Here is a 25,925-nt window from a genome sequence, read left to right as displayed (position 1 = left end):
CACATGCCCTTCCCCATAGAGCTCTGCCTAGCAGCCTGCTCCCATTCTCCAGCCATCACAGATCCATGGAATTCAGGGAAACAGCATTTGAGGAAGACTTGAATAGGCTGGTCTTTAATTCTCAGTTTTGTATCTGGCCTCAGAACATGTGCAAGGATTTTTTTCAGCCACTACTTTAAGGTTCTTTAAAGGGAAAAATGAAAAAGCCACTGCACAGTAGCTGATATTTAGTTTTTGTTTTGACATAACTCAGGAGCCGGACTCCTAGAAGCTTTAAACACACCTGATATAACAGTTTCATTAAGTTGTACCTATTATAATACGACTGTGTCTTGCTTACCCAGACTATAGTGAGTTTTAAGGACTACTATTAGCTTCTCAGTGGCCAGCTGTGATTTAGTGTTCTTAATAAAGTTATGATATTTAGCTGAGGGCTTAGAATTTTTTAAAGGTAGCTAGGGTTTTTCCTGTGATTTTTGAATTTCCCACGTTTGGCTGTAGGGTTGTAGAGCCAGGCTTCCAGGCTGTGTCTCATTCATTTAAAAACATACCCTCAGTACGTTTGTGGGCCATGTGATTCAGAAGATATTAAGCCTTTTAATTTTTTAAACTGATGATTTCTGTAAAGAAATTTTTTTCAGTCTTGTTGACAAATCCAGAAACAGTAAATTACTTTGTGAAGAGATTGAGCCAATACTGAGTTGCTTTTTTCTATGGAATTTATTTTCTGTGCCAGGGTACTTTCTAAGAATGAGATCAGTTCTTAATAGATGTATGGAAATTTGAGGAGCTCTCAGATCCTTTTTGATGTTGTGTTCAGTAAATCTGAGCGTGGCAGTGAGGGAAATGCAGAGATCTTGATTTGCGTGTGTGGGTGTGTGTGTGCATGTGTGATCTAAACACCAAGGAATTGCAATAAATTTAGATTTTCAGCTTCCTTCTCAAAGTTTAACATGTCTGTGGAGTTATAATGAGGAAACATTGATTCATTTTCCAAATGTATTGCTATTTAACAATTATATGTAGCTCAGGACTTCATTTTATATCTTAGAATGTATTTTAAGGAATTAAGTGAGTTGATTCATATTTAAAAACCCAGAAATGTAGGTGACAGAGGAGAGTTACAGAATCTGTCGGCCTACATTTGTGAGATCAGTCCATCTGTAGTTGCCTGGTGATTGGAATTTATCAGAGAAAGAGAATATCAAGCAAGTATAGTGAATCGAATATTTGTTGGCATATATATGTGCCATCTTTATTTTTCTTATTTCTCAAAGTGAGAAGATTGGATGATTTTGAGAAGTATTCCAAAATTATTCTGCTGGATGAAATTGAGAGTATTGTTGAAATAATCATTTGCTCCCTGGTCTTATTTCTTTTATGAAAACCATCTCCAAAAAACTTGAAATCAAAGGCCATTAATTGCAACCAGGTTTTTCTATGAACACTGATTTTGAAATTAAAATTGTATAAACTCCCTTGCTGGCTTTCCTCATTCTTATATATAAATAGAACATTTCAGTACAAGATCTGGTAGTCTGAAATGTTGCTAGTCTGCAGGTCTTCTACAAGAGCTGTGAAAAACTGCAAAAGATTTGGGGAACTCCAGATTTTTCATACAGGGTGAAAAAAAAAAGGACTTTATTACATTGAATGAAGCCATTAAAAATGACATATTTTCTCTTCTCCAGTAGTGCCAATTCCACATGTTTTATAAAATTAGAAATAACAGGCATCATTTTGCTATCATGAATGTTAGTTCACAGACTTTTTAATAGCAAAATATAGAGAAGGTCTCATTTGATAAAGAGAATAGAAATCTTGTATAGCCCTTATAGTCTGAAACGTGGTTTTTCCAAATAGGGAAGAATGCTATCTAAAGATCATCTACTCAAAGCTGGTAACTCAGGTCAAATGTTCAGAGCCCATAAAAAGATCACATAAAACCAGTAGCAGAGAAATATTGAAAGCTAGCCCCTACTGTCTGAAGCAAGATTATAGAACCACTTGAGTGCACAGAAATATTTTGTGTTCCTTATTAATTCTTAGATAATAAAAATTTAACAGAAGCATGGAATAGAAATAGATTTTAGAATGGGAAGAGACTTTAGAGATCACTTATCTCATTTTACAAAGTGAAACCAAGGGTCAGAGGTTAAATTACTTACTCAGCGTCAACTAGGTAGTGACAGTAGTAGGACTAGAATACTCTTTTTTTCTCATTCATCAAATAATTGAAGAGGGAACTTGAAAAATTGTGATGGGAAATGATTTTTATTATTATTGTTTTTAAATTTTATATAGAGTAAAATTGACTTTTTTATTAATTATGTGAGCTTTAACATACGTACAGATTTGTGTAAACTATCGCTATGAATGGGATATAGGTAATCCCATCACCCCAGAAAACTCCTTCAGGCTGTCCCTTTTTGTTCAGAGCCTCTCCCTACACTTAACCCCTGGCAATACTGATCTATACTGTATCACTTTAGTTTTGCCTATTCCAGAATGTCATATTAATGGAACTATTCACTATGAACTCTTTTGTGCATGGCTTCTTTCTCTCAGCTTAATATTTTTGAGATTCACCCATGTTGCAGTATAAATGGTTCATTCTTTTTTTCATTGCTGAATAGTATTCCATTGCACGACTGTATAACTATTTGTTTAGTCATTCACCTGTTGAAGATTTGAGTTGTTTCCAGGTTTTAGCTATTATGAATAAAGCTTCTGTGATTGTTTTTTTCCAGAGAAAAGGAAAATGTTTACTTATATATCATAGAGATCTTGATAGTGAGCTCCTAATGTATTCACAAAGTTAAATCACTTTTTACTTTAAAATAATTATAGATTCCCAGGAAGTTGCAAAGATAGCACAGAGAGATCCCATGTACCATTCACCCAGTTTCCCATATTAGTTACATCTTATGTAACTATAGAATAATATCAGAACCAAGAAATTGACGTTGGTATAAAGTGAGTATATAGTTCTTTGGCATTTTATCACGTGTGTAGATTCATGTAACAGAGACTGCAATCTCACCACAAAGATTTCCCTGCTTTTCCCCCTTTATAGTCACACACACACACACACACACACACCCTCCTCTCCACCATCCGTCACTCCTGGCAACCACTAATCTGTTCTCAATCTCTATAATTTTGTCATTTTGAGAATGTTATGTAAATAGAATCACATAATATGTAACCTTTGAGATTGAATTTTTCATTCAGAATAATACCCTTGAGATCCATCCAAGTTGTAGTGTATATCCATAGCTCATTCCTTTTTATTGCTGATATAGTATTGCATGGTATAGATTTACCACAGTTTATTTAACCATCACTTATTGTAGGGCATTTAGTTGTTTCCAGTTTTGTGCTATTGCTAATAAAGGTAATTATTGATAAGTTAGGACATAAGTCTGCCATTTTATTTTTTGTTTTTTTGTTTGTTCCCTCTATTTTTCATTTCTTTTCTTTTTCCTGCTTTCCTGTGGGTTACTTGAATACTTTTTAGAATTCCATGTTGATTTGCTACAGTTTTTAAATGTATCTCTTGGTGTAACTTTTTTATCATTACTCTAGATATTATATTATATATTCATAACATATCACAGCCTCCTGTACCAGAGTACTGCTGGCGCTGCTACATTTTACTACTTGTAAAATGTAGAAATCTTACCTTCTTTTATGTCCCTTTATCCTCTCCCATTTAATTGTCTTGTTATTTTACTGTGTAGCTATATATATGTATATTATATGCACGTGTATACGTATATCTTATATGTAATTGTTTTAAATATTTCCTTTACATACACCATGAACTATATCAGACACTAGTATTTTGCTTCACAGTTAAATATAATTTGGAAGACTCAAGAGGAGAAGGACTCTATTTATCCATAGTTTTACTCTTTCTGGCCTTCTTCCTGATGTTCCAAGATTGCGTCTTTTTTCATTTCCTTTCTGTTTAGAGACTTGTGTTATCCATTCTTTTAGGGCAAGTCTGCTAGCAATAAATTCTCTTAGTTTTCCTTTATCCAAAAATATCTTGATATTCTCTTCATTCTTCAAGGATATTGTTGCTGGATGAAGAATTCTGGGTTGACAGTTATTTTTCTTTCAGCATTTGAAAAATATTGTGCCAGGTCCTTTTGGCCTCTAGGTTTTTTGGTGAGAAATCCACTGACATTCACATTGGTTTTTCCTTATAAGCAAAGATATTTTTTCTCTCCTGCTGCTTTCAAAATTTTTTCATTGTCTTCATTGTTCAGCATTTTGACTGGGAATGTGTCTTAGTGTGGATTTCCTTGGGTTTATACTGTTTGAAGTTTGTTCAGCTTCTTGAATCTGTAGATTTATGTCTTTCCCAAATTTGGGAACTTTCCAACCATAATTTTTTAAATACTTCTTCAGCCCTGCCCCCTTTTCTCCTCTATTTCCAAGACTTCGATGACATACATGTTAGATCTTTCGTTATAGTTTCACAGATCCCTGAGGCTCTGTTCATTTGTATTGTCTTTCTTTAATGTTCAGATTAGGTAACTTCTACTCTTTTATCTTTTAGTTCACTGATTCTTTCTTCTGTTCTCTCCATTCTCCTGTTGAGCTTATCCATTTGGCTTTTTATTTCAGTTATTGTAATTTCAGTTCTGTAATTTCATTCTTTATATCTTCTATTTCTTTGCTAAGACTTTCTGTTTCTTTACTTAGGCTTTCTATTTTTCATTTATTTCCAGTGTGTTAGTAATTGCTCATTGAAGCATTTTTATCATGGCTACATTGAAATCCTTTTCAGATAATTCTTAAAATATATCACCTTGGTATTGGCATCCATTGTGTGTCTTTTCTCATTCAAATGGAGGTTTTCTTGATTCTTGGTATGATGAGTGGTTTTCAATTAAAACCTGGACATTTGGAGTATTATATCAATGAATCTTTGCATTTTATTTCAATCTTCTGTTTTAGTAGGCCTCATTTGATACTGCCCTGGCAAGGTAAAGATGCTACCTTGTTACTGCCAGATAGGAGTACAAGTGCAAGGTCCCACTCACCCTCCATTGATATCCAGGGAGACTCTCCTGTTACTTCTGGGCAGAAGTGGGAGTTCCAGCTCCCCACTAGGCCTCCAATGACACCAGTCCTACTAAGTCAATACCTAGGAGTGGAATTAGGTTATATTGTAAGTCTTGTTTAACTTTGAAAGAAGCCACCAAACTTTTTTAAAGTGGTGGTAAAATTTTACATTCCCACAGCAGTGTATGCATATTTCAGATGCTCAACATTAGTGTCATCTATAGAACTTTCTGCAGTAATGAAAATATTTCATATCTGTACTGTTTAATATTGTAGCCACTAGCAACATGTGGCTATTGAGCACATGAAATATGGCTAGTACATCTGGGAACTGAATTTTTATTTTATTCAATTTATCAATTTAAATTTAAATGGCTACATGTAGCTAGTGGCTACTCTATTGGATGATGTATCAGTGCAGCTCTACATTGTTGCCAGTATTTAGGCCCACAGCTCTATATCCTCACCAATATTTAGAATTGTCAGTCTTTCTAATTTTAGCCATTCAGTGAATGTGAAATGACATCTCATTGTGGTTTTAATTATTTCATCTATTTATTGGCCACTTAATTTTTATAATGATGTTTTTAAAACAGAAGTTTTTAATTTTGCTAAAGTATGGTTTATCAGGTGGCTGTGTTTTTTTATAGTTCATGCTTTTGAATCTTTGCCTATCCTAAGGTCATAAAATTTTTTCCTATATTTTCTACTTGAAGATTTATAGTTTTACATTTTACTCTTAGGGTTTAGAGTGTATTTTGAGTTAGTTTTTGTACATATACAAAATTCTGTGAGGTAAAAGCAAAATTCATTTTCATTCCATATGAATATCCAGTTGTTTCAGCAAAATTTGTTGAAAATATTTTCTTCCTATGTTGAATTATCTTGGCACCTTTGAAAATCAATTGACTACTTATAAGTTTATTTTTGGATTCTCTTTTCTGTTCCATTTTTCTATATATTTATCCTTGGGCTATTAGGAAACTGTCTTGATTGCTGTAGCTTAATAATAACTCTAGAAATCAGGTGTTGTAAGTATTCCTGCTTTGTTCTTCATTTTCAAAATTATTTTGAATATTCTGTTCACTTGGGTTTTCCTATACATTTTAGAATCAGCTTGTACATTTCTCCAAAAGCCCCCGAGATTTCAATGTGGATTGTATTGAATGTATAGGATCAATTTGCAGAGAATTTCCATATTAATAATATTGACTCTTCAATACATGAATATATCTCTTATTTCAGTTTTCTTTGTCTTAGGGTTTTATAGCTTTTATTTTACAGATCTTAATGTATTTTATGTTTTTAATGCTATTATAAATGATATTTGAAAGTTTTAAAATTTCTAGCTGTTTGTTGATAGATATATAAATATGATGGATATATGTATATTGACCTTGTATTCTGTAATATTGCTAAAATTGCTTAGTAGTTTTAGTATTTGTATTGTAGATTCCTTAGGATTTTCTATGTCAACAATCATGTCTTCTGTAAGTAAAGACATTTTAACTTCTTCCTTTCCCATCTTTATTCTTTTTCTTGCCTCATTACACTAGCTATGAAGCCCACTGTAATGCTGAATAGAACATTTATTACTTATTATTATCAGTATTTTACAGATGCCCTTTATCATTAAGGTAGTTCTTTTCTATTCTGAGTTTTCTGAAGTTTTGTTATTAATGAGTGTTGAAATTTGTTGAATATTTTTTTCTCTACCTGTTGAGATGATCTTATTGTTTTTCTCCTTCATTCTGTTAATATGGTTGAAAACATTGGTTTTTTTAAAATACGTAAAATCGACCTTGCATTTCTTCTTGTATATTGCTGAATTTGACTTGCTATTTTGTTAAAGATTTTTGCATCTATGTTTATGAGAGATATTGGTGTGTGGTTTTCTTGTAATGTCTTTTTCTGGTTTTGGAATCATAGTAATGCTGGTCCTATAAAAATCAGTTGGGAAATGTTCCCTCCTCTACTTTCTGGAAGAATTTACATAGGATTGGTATTACTTCTGTCGTTATGTGTTTGATAAGAATTTCAACAGTGAAGTATTTGGGGACTGGAGTTTTCTTTGTGGGAACATTTTTAATTACAAGTTCAATTTCTTTAATCAGTATAGGACTATTCAAGTTATCTGTTACTTCCTGAGTCGGTGTTGGTAATCTGTGTCTTTTAAGGAATTTGTCTATTTCATCTTAGCTGTCAAATTTATTGGCATAAAGTCATTCATAAGGTTCTCTTATTCTTTTAATGTCTGTAGAATCTTTAGTCTCTTATTCTTTGAATGTCTGTAGAATCTTTAGTAATGTTTCCCCCTTTATTCCTGCTATTGATTTCTGTCTTCTCTCATTCTGTCTAGCTAGAGGTCTGTGAACTTCACTCGTTTTTTCTTTTCAAAGAACCTGTTTTTGGTTTCACTGACCTTTCTCTACTTTTCAGTTGTCTATTTTATTGTTTCTATTATTTTTTATTTTATTATTGTCTTCTTATTTGATTTAATTTGTTCTTCTTTTTCCTAACTTCTTATGGTAGAAGTTTAGATAATTGATTTTAGGCCTTTCCCTCTAACATAAGCATAGAAAACTACAAACTTACTCAAAGCACCTTTTTTAGCTGCATCCCAATAATTTTGATAGGTTGAGTTTTCATTTTTATTCATTTCAAGATATTTTCCAATTTCCCTTGTGATTTCTTATTTCCCCCTTGGCTTATTTTAGGAGCATGTTGTTTAATTTCTAAAGATTTGGGAATTTTCCAGATATCTTTCTGTTATTGATTTCTAATTTAATTCCATTGTGATAAAGGAATGTACTTTTAATTTGTTAAGACTTATTCCTGGTTCAGCAGACGGTCTGTCTCAGTAAATGTTTCATGGTCAGTATAAAAATTTATATTTTGCTGTTGTTGGTTGGGATGTTCTGTAAATATCAGTTCAGCTGAGAGTGCTCTTCAAGTCCTCCTTGTCTTGGCTGCACATTCAGTGCACCTGTTCTTTCAGTTACTGCGAGAGGAATGCTGATGAAGTTGTGTCCTTGTTTGTTTCTCCCGTCAGCTCTGTCAGTTTTTGCTGAATGTATTTTGTAGTTCTGGTATTATGTACATACACATTTGGAATTACTCCATCTTCTAAATGAATTGATCCCTTGATCATTATGAAATATCCCTCATTATCTTTGATAATATTTTTTGTTTGTCTTCTATCTTGTCTTATATAAATTCGGCTATTCTAGCTTTCTTAAGATTTTGGTTTGCATGGTATGTCTTCTATCCTTTTACTTTTACCCTATTTCCTTATTTTGGTGTGGGATTCTCATAGATAGCATGTATTTGGTCTTGCTTTTTTATGTGTCTTTTAATTGGAGTATTTGGACAATTTATATTTAATGTTGTTGAGTTTAAATCTACCGTCTTACTATTTATTTTCTATTAATCCTTCCTATGAATTAATTATGCTTCTGGATTCCATTTAATCTTTTCTGTTGACTTATTGCCCTATTGGCTTATTCTTTGTTCTACCTCTTTGTTTGTTTATTTATTTTATTGGTGGCTCTAGGATTTACGTATGCTTTTTTAACTTATTAAATTCTATCAATAATATTATACCACTTCTCATATAATGTGAAATCTTTACAACAATATTCTTCCATTGTCTCACAGTGATTTTTTTTCCTCTCTGAACTTCATTTTGGATAGATTATGTTGCTGTGTCTTCAGATTTACTAGTCTCTTTTTTCTGTAGTGCATAAACTACTGCTTATCACATCTGGTGAAATTTTCACTTCAAATATTATGTATATATTTTGTCTCTAGAAGTTCTGTTTGGCTCTTTTTGAAAATCCCTCATTTCTCTCTTCACTATGTGCCTGTTTTCATTTACATTCCTGAATATGGAACATACTTATAATATCCTTTCAATGTCTTTGCTTATTAATTCCATCGTGTCTGTCATTTCTAGATCTATTTCTCTCTCTGTTGACAGATATTTTTCTGGTTATAGGTCACATTTTCTTGCTTCTTTGTAAATACAGTAATTTTTGATTAAATGGCAGATATTTGTAAATTTTGCATGTTGAGTTCTGATTTTGTGGTATTCCTTTAAAAAGTATTGGACTTTTCCTGACAGGGATTTTAAATCGCATGTTAGTTTGATTCTTTCTAGCTCCTTTCACGTGGGTCTAGAGTAGTTTTTAATTTTAGGGCTACTTTCCCCTGCTTTTGTGGTGTGGCCCTTCTGGGGACACTACTAATTGCCTTGTATATTCAGTGAGGTTTTTCCCTTCTTGCCAGAGGGAATTTGTTGAAATCTTGGCCCCATGTCAGCTCTGAGAATCCTTTGTCTTACAACTCCCTGGTAACTTTCTTTCCTTAGAAGTTCTTCTTGGCTGATCTCAAGAAATTTTACCCTTCTCATGTACAGGTTTTTATTTAGCTAAATACTGAAGGGAACCCTCATTTAACTTGCTGGAACTCTGTCGTCTCTGGAACTCTGCACCATAAATTCTAGCCTACCTTGGCTTCCTGGCACTTTTTCCTCTGTCTCCTCAAATCAACAAGATTACCAGGGTCTATTTGGGTTCTTCCTCCTGTACTGGAGTGGTAAATTCCTTCCTGCCTGAGAGCCTTGGGTGATGGTAGGGCTCACTTTGTTTCTGTTTTCACGGGGATCACAGTCCTACACTGCCTGTGTCTGAAAATAGTCCTTTCCTATGTATTATACTGTGTTCTAGTTGTTTGCAGTGGGAAGATTATTCCGAAACTGTTTATTCCCTCAACGCCAGAAGCAGAAGTTAAATCATTCTAGAATGAGTTTGAATGTTAATACGTTAAAAAAATCTCGAAGATCTCAACAATTATTTTTTACCTGGCATTTAATCATTGATTAACTTTTTCTCAGTTTTATTATGAATGATCTTGTGTTGACTGTAGGAAGTGTTATTTACTTTTCAATGCAAAGAGTCCAGTAAAAACTTTAAATCAGAAAGTGACCAAAAGAAAATGATTTATCATACCTAATAAATTTCACAAATCAGGAAAATGGATTTTTGAGTGTATAAAAATTCTCTCAATATTATGGGATAGTCATGTTAAATATAAAATTATTACTTAATGTTTCATTAGAAACGTGACATACTAATATACTCATGGGTAAGGACTAAAATGAACCATTTGATCTAGTATTTTAAAACATAAATTCTGGTTTTTTAGAGTATAACCATGTTTAGTATACTTTATATCAGGAACTAACAAACATTATCTGTAAAGGGCCAGATAGAGTATATTTTAGAGTTTATGGGCCACACAGTCCCTGTCACAGCAATTCCACTCTGCCTTTGTAGTACAAAAGCAGCCATAGAAAATACATTAGAAAATAAGCTGGCTGTGTTCTGATTAAACTTTATTTATAGACAAGGAAGTTTGAATTTCATGTAATTTAATGTCTCAAAATATTCTTCTTCTTTTGATTCTTTTTTCCAACTGTTTAAAAATGTAAAAACTATGCTTACCTTGCAGGCCATATGTATATTGGTGGCTGGTCGGATTTGGCCTATGGGTCATATAGATTGACAATCCCTGCTCTATGTGAGTAAAGAGCTCCCACATAAGCTGTAGGATTCATGTTGGACTGTTGTGTTTTAATTCTAAGTGACATTTTTATTTGAACTATTCCCTACTATTAAATTAAGTAGCAAAGTAAATCAGATGACACAATACTGAGCCTATAGGGCTTTGACAGATTTTGTAATGTCAGAGGTTCTATCAGAGGTTCCTTAGCCAGTTGGAAATTGGGGCTAATGTCTAATTTATCTTACTTCCCAACTGGCTCCTTTTCTCTTTTTGATTATGCAAAGTTAAATTCCTTCCTTCCTATTTTGTTTCTGTGTGCCTATCTTATTAATGTTCCAAAATTGGTACATATGTCTGTATTCTGAATTTACTTATTTTGTAATGAAGTTGCCCTGGTACTCATAAACAAAAAGTTCTCAACAACATTATTTCATTTTAAACTTCATGCTATTCTCACTTGTAAGATCTAGGGATTTTTTTTTCTCCTTAGTTCACAATTTTGAGACTATAGGCTCTTTACTTCATTACTTTTACTTCTATAATGTCTTCCACATAACCCTGTTAGCCAGTTAGAACACAAAATATATTCCAAAGTGTATTCTCTTAATTCTACCTGATATAGTTTAGCTTACTGGTCAGGCCCCTCTTAGAATGCTCAGAATTTTTCTAATATCTGCAGCAGTATTGATATATACAGTCTATGATTTTGTTTGGTGTTATGTCCGCACAGTTAATTCAAGCTGCACTTTAGAAGAATGATTATGTAGTTCATATTCTATAATCAGAAGTATATTTTCCTTCCTTAAGTTATACAGCTGAAGTTGTTCTTTGACAGTAGGCAAAATCCAGTGCCATGGAAGTTCTACAAGAGAGGACTTGGGTTTAGGTAGACACTGCTGTGGCATCAGTGAGTGGGTAGTGACATAGCTGCATATAGGCATACACTCAGGGAATACTTTTCCTGCCTGCATATCTTCATGATGTTTTCCCAACACATTGTTATACCATCCAGAAGAAAAAACAGAGAAGCAACTTATTTCTTTTTATATGCAGAGAGAGAAGAGGCCTTTGATTTCAAACATAAAATAAAAATAAGGATTGATTCGGACAGAAGCCATGACGTAATAGAAAGTCAGCACCCAAAGAGAATTTGCATAGTTAGTAAAAACGTTAGAATCTTTTTTTTTCCTTTTTCTCCCCAAAGCCCCCCAGTACGTAGTTGTATAGTCTTCGTTGTGGGTCCTTCTAGTTGTGGCATGTGGGACGCCGCCTCAGTGTGGCTCGATGAGCAGTGCCATGTCTGCGCCCAGGATTCGAACCAACGAAACACTGGGCTGCCTGCAGCGGAGTGCGCGAACTTAACCACTCGGCCACGGGGCCAGCCCAAAAACGTTAGAATTTTAAATAGTTGTCATTACATAGGAATTATTGAATAGGTTTAAAATCTGGCCAATTTTCACATACTTTTTGAGGAGTGTGGTACTCGAGATTTTTCTCACAAATTCCTATTTTATTGTTTTGATAATTTAGAAACTTTATTTCATAAGCATTATAAGGTCGTTTCTATCTCATGACATATATGCCCTATGTCTAGAACATTCTTCTAAATCTTTCCATATCTGGCTCGTTTCATTCAGTTTCAACTTGAGTATCATCTCCTCAGGGGGCCTTCTTTCATGCACTGTCTAAAACAGCATCTCTTCCTTCTCAATCTCTAATACCTAATTTTATTTTCTTCAAAATTTATCACCATCTGAAATTAGTTTGTTTATATACTTATTTGTTTCTTTCTGTACTACACTGTAAACTGTATGAGAGGAGAGGCCTTGCCTTTCTTATTATCTCTCTATCTCTACTACTTAGAACATTGCCTTTCATATAGTAGGCCCTAAGTATATAATTTGTATGTGGTTGGAAGGATAAATAAGGAAAGTATGTCTAATGCATGATTTGTAGAAATATGATATGCTAAATGTATTGTGAATCACCTAGAAGGAATACGAGTAATTTACCCAAATATATTTCACCACAGAACTACTTTTTCTTCAAGCATTTAGCTGTATTAGACTTCCACAGGAGACATTTTGGAAATGTAGTAGGGTCTATTGATACATTTAAGTTTTTCTTTTTATTTTGTAATAATTTCAAAATGTGTACCCAAGTTATAAGAATAGTTTTTCTAAGATAATTTTTCCTGAATCATTTGAGAGTAAGTTGCTGACATTATATTCCATCACCTCTGAATACTTTAGAGTGTATTTCCTACAAACAAAGACATTCTTCCACATAGCTAGGATAGAATAATCACAATCAGGAATTCAACGTTGGTAGGTTACTACCATCTAACCCACAACCCTGTTCAAGTCATGACAGTTGTTCTGGAATTCATTGGTGAAAATCCCCAGAAAGGAGAGAGGCACAGAGTAGGGAGCCTCAAAATCTGCGTAGGTATTCCTTTCAATTCTTTGGCTGACCCCTGAGTTCACATGTGTTGAGGAGACTTCACAGAGCCTAGTGGAAAGTAACAGGTGACATGCGAAGTTGTTGAGGTAATATTGTTGATCAAATTTGAAGGTTGAGTCCTACCAAACACGTCAGGATTCTGTTGAAATCTCAGAAGAGATCTGTCTGAGAAGTAGACTATTCAAGGCCTAAGGGATTTGTTCTAGGACTGAGGGCAAAACTGAAACATATCCTTCCTAACAAACTGTAAAACCAAGCATCTGGAGGTTCAAGATGATCAGCCAGTATTTAACTGCCTAGTAGAAGAAAAATCAACGCACTTCAAAGGAAGATAACAACAGACAGAGTTTCTATAGCATATCATCCATTTTGTCCAGTGTATAATAAAAAAATATTGATCATGTGAAGAAACAGGAAAATATTACCCTTAGTTAAGAGAAAAAGGAACCAATCCAGATGTTAGAGTCAGGAGACAATAACTTTAAATTAGCTATAATAAATATGGGCAAAAAAGTGAAGAAAGAGGGGGACATAATAAATATAGACCATCTTTGCAAAGAGATGTAGAAACTATTTTTCTTTTTTTTGAGGAAGGTTAGTCCTGAGCTAACATCCACCGCCAATCTTCCTCTGTTTGCTGAGGAAGATTGGCCCTGAGCTAACATCTATACCCATCTTCCTCTACTTTATATGTGGGATGCCTGCCACATAATGGCTTGATAAGCAGTGCATATGTCCACACCCGGCATCCAAACTGGCAAACCCCAGGCCACCGAAGCAGAGCCCAGAAACTTAACTGCCACTTCACCAGGCCAGCCCCAGTAGGAACTATTTTCTTTTTTAAATAGGAATTGTAAAACTGGAAATATAATACCTGAAGTGAAAAATTTACTGGATCGACCTAACAAGAGATGACAGATGGCAGAAGAAAGGGCCAGTAAACTTGATGACAGATCAACAGAAATTATCCTACTTGAAGAACAAAGAGGAAAAAGATTTTAAAAAAGAATAACGGAACCTCAGTGACCAGTGAAGTTACAAGCAGTCAAACTTATGTATATTGAAATCCCAGAAGGAAAAGAGAGAAAATGGGACAGAAAAAATCTTTTTAAGAAATAATGGCTAAAAACTTATCAAATTTAGCAAAAAACTAACTTAGAGAGCCAAAAAACTCAGTGAACCCCAAGAAGAATAAAAGCACAGAAAACCAAATCTAGACACTAATATAGTCATACTCCTGAAAACCAGTGATAAAGAGAAAATCTTGAAAACAGCCAGGAACAAAAAGAAACATTATGTATATGGTAACAATAATACTAATGACAGTTGGCATCAGAATAATCAAAGCCAAAAAACTATAGAATGGCATCCTTAAAGAACTATAAGAAAAAGTAAAAAACTTTCAACTCAGAATTCTATATCCAATGAAACTCTCATTCAAAAATGATATGTGAAGGTAAAATAAGACTATTTCAGATAAACAAAAACAGATAATCCATTGTCAGCAGACCTGCAGTATAAGAAATAATAAAGAAGAGTTTTTAAGCTGAAAGAGAATGATGTCAAATGTAAACTCAGTTCTACAAGAAGAAATGAAAACCACCAAGAATGATAAATATAAAAGGTTTATCTTTTTATTCTCATGTTGCTTTCTTTAAAAGAAAGCTGACTTCTTAAAGCAAAAGTTAAACCATTTTATTGTGGGGTTTCATAGTATATGCTGAGATACACCGTATGACAACATTAGCAAAAAGGATATGATAGTAAATGGAATCACACCATTGCAAGGTTTTTATGCTTTGTGTGATGTTCATTATTAACTTTAAGTAGACTGTGATAATTTGAGCATGCATATTATAATCCTGAGTGTCACCCTCCCTCAATATAAAGAAATATAGAGCAATTAATGTAAAACATTAAAAATATTTGATTAACTGTAATTAAGGCAGGGAAGGTAGAACAGAAACAAAGCAAAAAACAGCAGAAAACAACAAAAATAGAAAACAAATAGCAAAGTGGCTGTTTTGAACCCAGTCGTTTCAATAATTGCATTGAATGTTGATGGGCTAAAGTTTCCAACTAAGAGTGAGAGATTTTCAGACCAGATGAAAACATAAGACCCAACTATATCCTGTTGACAAATTCCACATTTAAAACATGATGATTTTGGGCCGGCCCCATGGACAAATGGGTAAGTTCAAGTGTTCCACCTTGGCGGCCCAGGGTTGGCCAGTTCAGATCCTGGGCACGGACCTACACACCACTCATTAAGCCATGCTGTGGTGGCACCCTACATAGAAGAACGGGAATGACGTACCATTAGGGTATACAACTATGTTTATATAGTTGGGGCTTTTGGGAGGAAAAACAATGAGGAAGATTGGCAACAGCTGTTAGCTCAGGGCCAATCTTCCAAAAAAAATAAGTGAAGATTTGATTAAACACTTTATGTGTTTTTATCTCTTACGTCATTGGGTAAGCTTTCAATGGCTATATTTTGATAGAATACCTACATGTCCAAGAATAAAGTATTCAGAAAAACAATCTTGGAAGCTGAGAGGAAAGGAATGCAGGATGGATTATAGGAGGATAATAGAACACCACCGTAGGAGAGAATAAGGGAGAGTAATGGGTTCTCATTTCAGTTTTGCCACTAGCCATACACCTACCCTTGGGAAATCACTTCACTTCTCTATCACTATGTACTTTTCTGGGTTACCAATATTTGTATACCCATATGTTCAATTTTTTTCATATTCAAATTTCAAAATAAAATTGGCATAAATTGCATTCTTCTTCTCTAAAGACATAATGGAAATAAGACTAAGTAATTGTGCCACTGTATATGTGATCCCTGGGCATCACCATTTCATATATATATATATGGTAATAATTCTCCTATATGCTGCTTAACGTTGTTATGTATCACATGATGTGATGGATATAAACACTGTAAGAAAATTGGGTGTTGTTTTTATCATGAATAATTCGGCAATATTGGAGTTAGGTGTTGTTTGCTACATAAACAAAAACTTCCTTTTTAGAATTAAACATTTTCTTAAATATTTATAGAGTATGCCACTTTATGAATATATGAATATATATTTTTATTTTATTGAGGTCATAATTGTTTATAACATTGTGATATTTCAGTTGTACATTATTATTTGTCAGTCACCATATAAATGTGCCCCTTAACCCCTCTGCCTCCAACCCACTTTCCCTCTGGTAACCACTAAACTGAACAACTTTCTTTTTAAAATGTTTTTCTGTTGTCTTAAAATTTACTGAAAGGTTCAGTTCTATAAGATGTAAGCACAATCAGGAGTCTTTTAAAAGTAATCGCATTTATCTTTCACTTTCTACTTAACTCTTCCAGTTATTTTCTTTGTATTTGATGTTATAGAGAAAACAAATTAGAGGTTGGGCCATTTTGAACATACATATAATAGATACCCAAGAGTCAGAAATAGATAGGAATTTATTAATTTAATTTTAGGTGATATTTTATGTACCAAATTATAAATATATTTCATACTTGAGCCTCAAGTAAAACTGCAGAGTGTTTAGAGAAATTTTTGCCTTTAGAGATATCTACTTTCATATTCTGCTTTCATATCAAAGTTGGTCATTGTGACTTTGAGAATTGGATTTTTTAAAGGTAAAGTAGGGTTTAATATTTCTCATTCGATTAATGCTCATATTTCTAGCCCCCAAAAAAGCGTACAAAGACAATCAATTGAACTCTTAGCGAGTCTCAAGTGCATCAGTGCTAGTTTGATTCTTAGAAGTTACTTGATTCTTAGGTGTGACATGGATAGTCTTTGAGTGTGTGAGATTCTATCCATGCCTCCACCTGACTAAGGAAGTTACTTCTTAAATAAGTAAGACTAATTATAACTGTCAAGTGAGGGTGAAATTAAGAATATCATAAAGGAAAGAAAAATATCCAACATATTTAAAACTAGTTTACTCTCCAGTTTAGCGCTGTTTTATTTTACTTTTTTCTTTTGCAGTAAACGTTCCTATCTTCAGAAAATAAGTTAAGGAATGAGAGGCAAGGAAGAAAGGACATTCATCTTGGAAGAACCCAAAGCACTTTCAAATTTTAAAGGAATGTAATGATAGCTGCTAAAACCACCTTTGTCACCATAATGGATGAAGTTCTTCAAATTTAACCGGTAACCAGAATTCTTGGCTCATGTTACATTTCCACCAAGAGCTTTAGATGACTTCAAAAGGTTTCTTTCTTTTCTTTTTTTTGATTTATTTTTTTTGTTTTATTGAGGTCATATTGACTTATAATATTGTGTGATTTCAGGTGTACATTATTGTGTATCATGTTCTGTGTAGACTGCATCGTGCTCACCACCAGTAGTCTAGTTTTTATCCATCATCATACATATGTGCCCCTTTACCCCTTTTGCCCACCCCGCTACTGCCTTCCCTCTGGTAACCAATAATCTGTTCTCCTTATTCATGTGGTTTTTTATCTTCCATGTATGAGTGAAATCATATGGTGTTTGTCTTTCTCTGTCTGGCATATTTTGCTTAACATAATACCCTCAAGGTCAATCCATGGGGCTGGCCCAGTGGCATGGTGGTTAAGTTTGTGCACTCCACTTTGGCAGCCCAGAGTTCACAGGTTCAGATCCCTGGTGCAGACCTAGCACCGCTTATCAGGCCACACTGTGGCAGCATCCCACATAAAATAGAGGAAGATCTACACAGATGTTAGCTCAGCAACAATCCTCCTCAAGCAAAAAGAGGAAGATTGGCAACAGATGAGAGGTCAGGGCTAGTCTTCCTCACCAAAAAGAAAAAAAAAAAGGAAAAAGGTCCATCCATGTTGTTGCAAATGGCACGATTTTGTCTTTTTTTATGGCTGAGTAGTATTCCATTGTGTATATATATATATATATATATATACACACACACACATACATACCACATCTTCTTTATCTGTTCATCAGTTGATGGACACTTGGGTTACTTCCAAGTCTTGGCTGTTGTGACTAATGCTGCAATGAACATAGGGGTGCATAAGCCTCTTTCAATTGTTGATTTCAAGTTCTTTAGGTAAATACACAGTAGTGGGATAGCTGGGTCATATGGTATTTCTACTTTTAATTTTTTGAGAAATCTCCGTAATATTTTCCATAGTGGCTACACCAGTTTGCATTCCCACCAGCAGTGTATGAGGCTTCCCTTTTCTCCACATCCTCTCCAACACTTAGTATTTTTCGTCTTGTTAATTATAGCCATTCTCATGGGTATGAGGTTTTGATTTGCATTTCCCTAGTAATTAGTTATGTTGAACATCTTTTCATGTGCCTGTTGGCTATCTATATATCTTCTTTGGAAATATATCTGTTTACATTGTCTGCCCATTTTTCGCTCCGGTTGTTTGTCTTCTTGTTGTTGAGTTGTTTGAGTCCTTTATATATTTTGGAAGTTAACCCCTTGTCAGATATATGATTTAAAAATGTTTCCTCCCAGTTGGTGGGTTGTCTTTTCATTTTGCTCATGGTTTCCTTTGCCTTGCAGAAGCTTTTTAATCTGATACAGTTCCGTTAGTTAATTTTTTCGTTTGTTTCCCTTGCCTTAGTAAACATGAAATGAATAAAAGATGCTGCTAAGACCAGTGTCAAACAGTGTACTGCCTATATTTTCTTCTAGGAGTTTGATGGTTTCAGGTCTTACCTTCAAGTCTTTAATAAGTTTTGAGTTAGTTTTTGTGTATGGTACAAGATAATGGTCTACTTTCCTTGTTTTGCATGTGGCTGTCCAGTTTTCCCAAAACCATTTATTGAAGAGACTTTCCTTTCTCCATTGTTATGTTCTTGGCTCTTTTGTCAAAGCTTAGCTGTCTGTAGATGTGTGGTTTTATTTCTGGGCTTTCAGTTTTGTTCCATCTCTGTGTCTGTTTTTGTACCAGTACTGTGCTGTTTTGATTACTGTAGCTTTGTAGTATATGTTGAAGTTAGGGATTGTGATGCCTCCAGTTCTTCTTTTTTTCTCAGAATTGCTTTGGCTATGCAGGGTCTTTTGTTGTTCCATATAAATTTTAGGATTCTTTGTTCTATCTCCATGAAGAATGTCCTTGGGATTCTGATTGAGATTGCATTGAATCTGTTTATTGCTTTAGGTAGTATGGACTTTTCAACTATGTTTATTCTTCTAATCCATGAGCATGCAATGTCTTTCCATTGCTTTATGTTGTCATCAGTTTCTTTCAACAATGTCTTATAGTTTCCAGTGCATAGGTCTTTCACTTCCTTGGTTAAATTTATTGCTTGATGTTTTATTCTTTTTATGGTGATTGTAAATGGCATTGTAGTCTTGACTTCTCTTTCTGCTAGTTTGTTATTGCTGTATAGAAATGCAGATCATTCTTTAGGTTGATTTTGTACTTTACAACGTTGCTGTAGTTGTTGATTATTTCTAATAGCTTTCTGGTGGATTCTTTAGAGTTTTCTATATAGAATCATGTCATCCACAATAGTGAGAGTTTTACTTCTTCCTTTACAATTTGAATATCTTTTATTTCTTTTTCTTGCCTAATTGTGCTGGCTAAAACCTCCAGTACTGTGTTGAATAGGAATGGTGAGAGTGGGCACCCTTGTCTTGTTCCTGTTCTCAGAAGGGTGGCTTTCAGTTTTTCACCACTAAGTATGGTGTTGACTGTGAGTTTGTCATACACAGCCTTTATGTTAAGGTACTTTCCTTCTATACCCATTTTATTGAGAATTTTTGTCTTAAATGGATGTTGGATCTTGTCAAGTGCTTTCTCTGCATCTACTGAGATCATCATGTGATTTTTTTTATCCCTCATTTTGTTAAAGTGGTGTTTCTTATTGATTGATTTGTTGATGTTGAACCATCCCTGCATCCTTGGTATAAATCCCACTTGATCATGGTGTATGATCCTTTTAAAGTATTGCTGTATTCGATTTGCCAATATTTTGTTGAGGGGTTTGACCTCTATGTTCATCAGCAATATTGACCTGTAATTTTCCTTCTTTGTGTTGTCCTTGTCTGGTTTTTGTATCAGGGTAATGTTGGTCTCATAGAAAGAGTTAAGAAGCGTTCTGTCATCTTCAGTTTTTTGGAATAGTTTGAGAAGGATAGGTATTAAATATTCTTTGAATATTTGGTAGAATTCTCCAGAGAAGCCATCCTGTTCTGGACTTTTGTTTTTGGGAGGTTTTTGCTTACTGTTTCAATCTCTTTACTTGTGATTGGTCTATTCAGATTCTCTGTTTTTTCGTGATTCAGTTTTGGGAACTTGTATGGGTCTTAGAATTTATCCATTTCTTCTAGGTTCTCCAATTTGTTAGCATATAGTTTTTCATAGTATTCTCTTATAATCCTTTGTATTCTGTGGTATCCATTGTAATTTCTCCTCTTTCGTTTTTAATTTTATTTATTTGAGCATTCTCTCTGTTTTTCTTAGTCTGGCTAAGGGTTCGTCAGTTTTGTTTATCTTCTCAAAGAACCAGCTATTAGCTTCATTGATCCTTTCTATTGTTTTTTTTTAGCCTCTATTTCATTTTTTTCTGCTCTAATTTTTATTATTTCCCTTCTGCTGACTTTGAGCTTTTTTTATTCTTCTTTTTCTAGTTCTGTTAGGTGTAGAACACAGATTAAAATTATTTATTTGAGATTTTTCTTCTTTGTTGAGATAGGCCTGTATTGTGATAAATTTCCCTGTTAGCACCACATTTGCTGCACCCCACGTGAGTTGGTATGTTGTGTTTTCATTTTTCTTTGTCTCCAGGTGTTTTTTTATTTCTCCTTTAATTTCCTCATTGATACAGAGGTGGTTCAGTAGCATGTTTAGTCTCCACATATTTGTGGCTTTCTCAGCCTTTTTCTTGTAGCTGATTTCTAGTTTCATAGCATTGTGGTTAGAAAAGATGCTTGATGTGATTTAAATCTCCTGAAATTTATGGAGACTTGCCTTGTTTCCCAACATATGGTTGATCTTTGAGAATGTTCCATGGGTACTTGAGAAGAATGTGTATTCTGCTGTTTTTGGATGGAGTGTTATAAATATCTATTAAGTCCATTTATTCTAGTATTTCATTTAAGGCCACTGTTTCCTTTCTGACTTTCTGTCTGTATGATCTGTCCATTGATGTAACTGGGGTGTTGAGGTCCCGTACTGTTATTGTGTTGCTTTTGATTTCTCCCTTTTTGTCTGTTAATAGTTCCTTTATAGACTTTGTTGCTCCTGTGTTAAGTGCATATATATTCATAAGTGTTATGTCCTCTTGGTGGAATGTCCCTTTTATCATTATATACTGCCCCTCTTTGTCTCTCATTGTCATTTTTATCTTGACATTTGCTTTGTCTCTTTTAATGTGGCAACATCTGCTTTCTTTTGCTTGCCATTTTCTTGGAGTATTGTCTTTCATTCCTTCACTCTGAGTCTCTGTTTGTCTTTAGAGCTGAGATGCATTTTCGGGTCTTGTTTTTTAATCCATCCGGCTACTCCGTGTCTTTTCATCGGAGAATTCAATCCATTTATATTTAGAATGATTATTAGCAGGCTTTATACTGCCATTTTATCTCTTGTTTTCCAGTTCTTGTATATTTTTATTGTTTCTTTTTCATTGTATTTCTGACTGCTATTTCAGTTTGGTGGTTTTCTGTGATGGTTTTCTCTTTATTTATGATTTGTGGCTCTGCTCTGATCTTTTGGTTTTGTGGTTACTATGCGATTGGTATAAAAGATCTCATAGATGAGATAGTCCATTGTCTAATAGCCTGTTATCTCCATTAGCATTGGCAGATTCCATCTCATTCCTCTTTCCTTTCTGAGTTTTTGTTGTCACAAATTGTGCTTTTCTTTGTTGTGAGTTTGTGACTAGATTGAAGTGTTTATAGTTTTTTTATGCTTTTGTTCCTTTTGTCTTTTATGTTATAATTAAGTATTTACTAACCTATTCTGATAAAGAGCTGCATTTTTCTGATTCTATCTCTCCATTTATTTCCTTGCTGAAGGTTTTGTAAACCTTTGCTTTTTAGTTTCAGATGGGAGGGCTCCTTTCAACATTTCTTCTAAGGCAGGCCTAGTGCAATGAATTTTCTCAGCTTTTGTTTATCTGGGAAAGCTTTTATTTCTCCATTGTATCTGAAGGATATTTTCACTGAATAGAGTATTCTTGGCTGACAGTTTTTCTCTTTCAGTATTTTGAGTATATCATTCCATTGTCTCCTAGCCTGTAAGATTTCTGCTGAGAAATCTGCTGATAGCCTGATGGGGATCCTTTGGAGTTTTGCTGCCTTGCTGCCCTTAATATTTTTTCTTCATCATTGACTTTTGCCAGTTTTAATATTAACTGCCTTGGAGAGGGTCTTTTTGCATTGATGTAATTAGGAGTCCTATTGGCTTCATGTACCTGTAAGTCCACTGCCTTCCCCAGGTATGAGAAGTTCTCAACTGATATTTCTTTGAACAAGCTCTCTGCTCTTTTCACTCTCTCTTCACCCTCTGGAATACCTATAATCATTATGTTGCTTTTCCTAATTGAGTCAGATATTTCTCGAAGAATTTCTTCACTTTTTAAAAATCTTGGTTCTTTCTCCTCCTCCACCTGAAGCATTTCTATATTTCTATCCTCTAAATCACTAATTCTATGCTCCATTACAGCAGCTGTATTTTTTAAGGATTCTAGTTTATTTTTTATCTCATTAAATGGGTTCTTCATATCCAGAATTTCTGTTTGGTTTGGTTTTGTTTTTTCATAGTTTCAGTCTGTTTGGTGGAGTATTCCTTCTGCTCATTAATTTTATTCCTGACCTCATTCAACTGTCTTTCTGAGTTTTCTTGTAACTCATTGAGTTTCTTTATGATAAGTATTCTGAATTCTCTGTCATTTAGATTGTAGATTTCTATTAGCCTAGGATTAGTTTCTGGAGACTTTTCATTTTCCTTCTTCTCTGAAGTGTTAATGTAGTTCTCCATGATGTTTGATGAAGTGTTCATTTGCTGGCACATTTATAGTAGTTTCAGGTCACAGATTCCACCTGCCACCACTGGGAGCAGGCAGGAGTTTTGTTTCTGATCCTGCCCCATCTGTTAGAAGTTGTGCTGGTAGGACTTCTCTGTGTTTGAGTGCTGGCTGCAACCTCTTGGCAGGTCACACACCTACGTGCAGGTGGGGCCTTTGTACTGTGCTGGTGGTTCGCTCTTGTGTGCGGCCACTACACTTGGTAGGGGACTGGCCAAGCTGGTATGCTAGGTGGGAGGGAGGGGCTCTTTCTTTCACATATGTGCCAGCTCTGTGCTCATGGGCAGATTGGGTGAGCTGCTGCATTTGGTGGGGGCTCCTTCATTGGGGCTGAGCTGCATCACTTGCTGGGGAACATTCTTACAGACAGAGCGACCATGGCACAGTGGTCACTCCCATGATCCAGGCTACAACTCTGAAAGCATTCGCTCTGTCCAGGCTGTCTTTGCCTCCTTTTACAGTCATGCCAGCAGCTGCATGAGGACGTGACCTAGATCACTGCTACCAGTGTGGAGGAGGGGTGCTCTCATAGTACTCTAATGGTTTGTTCACTTTATTAAGAGTAGCCTTTGGCAAAGTAAAAAAAAAAAAAAAGACTGGGAGGCTAGTTCCACTGCCTTCCTGGGGATCCAGTCCACCCACCTTCAGATGCATGGCTGCATGGATCTTTCAGATGTCCTGTGGTGCTGTGCAGGGAATCCACTACTGGTTAATGAATGTCCATTTAGTTGTAACTCAGAAGATAGAGAAGGAAGAACTCAGTCTGCCATGATGCTGACATCACTCGAAGGGATTTCTAAGTTTAAATATTTACCTTACAAATACCACAATGTAGATAAAACTGATAATTTTTAACTTGTTTAGCATAATCAGGTTTTTATTTTGGCTCTTAATGTTTGACCCTAATATTGGTCAATAGAATTGTTGTTGTTTTCCCAGGTTATGAACGTCTTCTTTTTTTTTTTTTAAGATTTTATTTTTCCTTTTTCTCCACCAAGCCCCCCGGTACATAGTTGTGCATTTTTAGTTGTAGATCCTTCTAGTTGTGGCATGAGGGATGCTGCCTCACCGTGGCTTGATGAGCGGTGCCATGTCCGTGCCCAGGATTTAAACCAGCAAAACCCTGGGCCGCCAAAGCAAAGCATGTGAACTTAACCACTCGGCCACAGGGCTGGCCCTATATGAACTTCTTAACTTAGAGACAGATAAGCTTATCTGAGTAACAATATGGCATAGTACTAGTACACATTTAGGTCCATCCTTAACCAAACATTTTTTTCTTTCATAGAAATAACCCATGCTACATATGTGGTAGTATCTTAATACATATGCAGAGGTTTTTAAGTCTTGTTTTCTGAACTTTACTTCATGTTGTTTTTTGGTTTCTTTAATTGACATCTGGTCCCTTGATCTTTTTCCCTTCATAGCTATCATCTTATTTCTATTTATTCTTTATTTTCTCCTTTGCCCTCCTTCTCAGAAATTTAGAGTTATAAAAGACACAAGGATCTAGAATAGAAAAGGAGAGAGAAATTTGAAAAGGTTATAAAATTGCAAGAATTGTTGCATTTCAATTAGAGTGGAAAGCAATTATGGAAAGACTTAAGATTCTTTGTCAGTCTTCTTAAATCTCCTTGATCTTAGGCCAGAATTTTTTCAGTGCCTATTTTTAGGGATTCAAATGTTTGCAATTTTTTTTATAACATCCTAGTGAGCAGCTAGAACTTTTACTCATTGGAAGTCTATTAGTTTGATTTTGAGGGCTAATCATTTGTTTGCTTGAGTCATTGTGTCTTGGTAGTGAATGGGTGCAAATGAGTAAAACTATGTCCTTGCTGTGAAATGTGGAAGATGTGAAAAATCAATCAAATATACTATCAATTACTAGTCTTAATTATTCTAAGGAATTTGACATTTACTTCAAGGAAATGGTTCAAATTGACAAGTGTAACCCAGAAAAAAGAGTATATAAGGAATGAATGTTCTAATTACTCTTCCCTATGCTAACATTAATGTTGATTAAAAAAATACCTTAACATCCATTTTTAGAAAATTCTCTAATTACTGGTTAAACTTCTACTTATGGCATAATTAGAACATTTCCATGTTCTTGTCATACCAGCCATGTAGCAGCATTTAGCCATTTTCAATGTCCAGTAAATTCTTTTTAGTCTTCAACCATTAAAAAATTAAGTAAAGCCAGCACTGGTCCAGTGGCATAGTGGTTAAGTCTGCACATTCTGCTTCGGCATCCCAAGGTTTTCAGGTTCAGATGCTGGGTGCGGACTTACACACCTCTCATCGAGCCATCGTGTGGCGGCATCCCACATACAAAATAGAGGAAGGTTGGCACAGATGTTAGCTCAGTGACAATCTACCTCAAGCAAAAAGAGGAAGATTGGCAACAGACATTAGCTCAGGGCCAATCTTCCTCACCAAAAAATTAAATAAATAAATAAAGTTGAAGAAAGTTACTTATGAAACACAGCAGAAATTAAAGTGCTGAACATTCACTTATACAGATAATATGCAGGAAGTCACCAGATTTCCCTGTCTTCTCCGTTAATGATCTAACTTTTCTTTACCCAGTTAATTATATCTGATTCAATAATCTTATATAACTACAGTTTCAGTAGTGAACCAAAAACAAACAACATTGTCCAAATTTTTGCTTTACCAGTCCTTATCAAACACTTAGTTCCATTTAAATCCATTTCTCAGTGATTTTTTGGTAACCATGGATTGGATCATTGAAATCCATAGATAGTGGATATTTCTAATCATTAATTTTCACTACCA

The 25,925-nt window shown here is 34.7% G+C and overlaps 1 protein-coding gene across 11 annotated transcripts in view; it reads left to right on the top strand.

Annotated features, from left to right (window-relative positions):
- The window catches only part of PEAK1 (pseudopodium enriched atypical kinase 1), a 298,588-nt gene that overhangs the window by 114,217 nt on the left and 158,446 nt on the right, over positions 1 to 25,925 (top strand). For 8 of the 11 annotated variants that reach the window (XR_011501633.1, XR_011501634.1, XM_044764233.2 and 5 more), the window contains one exon: positions 17,124 to 17,288. The exons of 2 other annotated variants lie outside the window; for them this stretch is intronic. The gene's annotated coding sequence lies outside the window, so the exon portion shown is untranslated. Of the gene's footprint in view, positions 1 to 17,123; positions 17,349 to 25,925 lie in introns of all 11 variants that reach the window. One more of the 11 variants, XM_070504456.1, reaches the window with a different exon arrangement.

The sequence above is a fragment of the Equus asinus genome, chromosome 2 (assembly GCF_041296235.1).
Source record: "Equus asinus isolate D_3611 breed Donkey chromosome 2, EquAss-T2T_v2, whole genome shotgun sequence".
In the NCBI taxonomy this organism is placed as follows: Eukaryota; Metazoa; Chordata; class Mammalia; order Perissodactyla; family Equidae; genus Equus; species Equus asinus.
This window is presented reverse-complemented; position numbering and strand designations above follow the sequence as displayed.